Raw genomic sequence first — 947 nt, forward strand, 5'->3', positions numbered from 1 at the left:
AAATAGCAGAATAATATTATAGCTTTAGAAGAAAAAAACCCAAAAATCAAGGATGGAAAAAACCCTTGCAGCACCTGGGGCTTACTAAGTGATTTTTGGTGGGCACACTTGGGGGGTGTAAAAAAAGCAGTAAAAAGGATGTGCCCAGAGCCAGTGAGTTATGGACGATAAGAATAATGTTTTCTTCTCTTCTGAAACAACCACACAAAGATAAGTTTACAAATAAAATTATCAATTTCACAACCCACTACTTTAAGTACAGGCCTTTTCTCGAAATTTATTTTGGGCTGTGATCGTGAAAACCAGTACAACCAAGTCATCCCTTTTTTGGCACGGGAAAGCGAGAGCACTTCCCCCTTTGCAATGGAAAAAACCCTTTATAAGTACAATCTCATAAGATGGAGCTTGGATATGTGTTTTTTTCCAATAAATTGCTGAAGATGTTGCCAAGATATATGTAGCTGAGGCCAATGGCATTCATGTGGGTGTGCTGTGTACCAGGAGCAATTATGTGGATATTTTATAAACATTTATCAATTGAAATAATGACAAGAGAAAATCCTCTTTGAAAACATTACTAAAAACAGCAGTTAATCTACAAAATACTTAACAAATCTTATGAGAAATGTGAAAAGCAATTAGGTTCCTCACTGGTTTCTTGAGTGGGGGGGCCACGGGTGCGAGGCTGAACTCTTTGCTGGTGTCGACGGCCGGCACCAGGGCCTCTGCGTGGCTGCGTTTCCGTGACATGCCGCTCATCGTATGGCCTAAGTTCCAACTCTGGGGAAGGGAGGACGGGGTATTACTTCAGGAGTATTATGACGATGATGACAAACATATGAAAAGCAACTAAAGGGATAGACTACAACAATTTTCCCTAGTATCTGTAATGAATCAAATATATTTGGAATGCATTTTAACCTTTTTATAATCAGTGAGTTCAAATC

General features: G+C 39.3%; 1 long non-coding RNA gene across 1 annotated transcript in view; it reads right to left on the reverse strand.

Annotated features, from left to right (window-relative positions):
* Positions 1 to 947, reverse strand: part of LOC119594911 — a 5,215-nt gene that overhangs the window by 2,239 nt on the left and 2,029 nt on the right. The window contains exon 2 of the long non-coding RNA XR_005230658.1: positions 652 to 780. This is a non-coding gene — a long non-coding RNA (uncharacterized LOC119594911). The remainder of the gene's footprint in view (positions 1 to 651; positions 781 to 947) is intronic.

This window comes from Penaeus monodon, chromosome 34 (genome assembly GCF_015228065.2).
Source record: "Penaeus monodon isolate SGIC_2016 chromosome 34, NSTDA_Pmon_1, whole genome shotgun sequence".
Lineage (NCBI taxonomy): Eukaryota > Metazoa > Arthropoda > Malacostraca > Decapoda > Penaeidae > Penaeus > Penaeus monodon.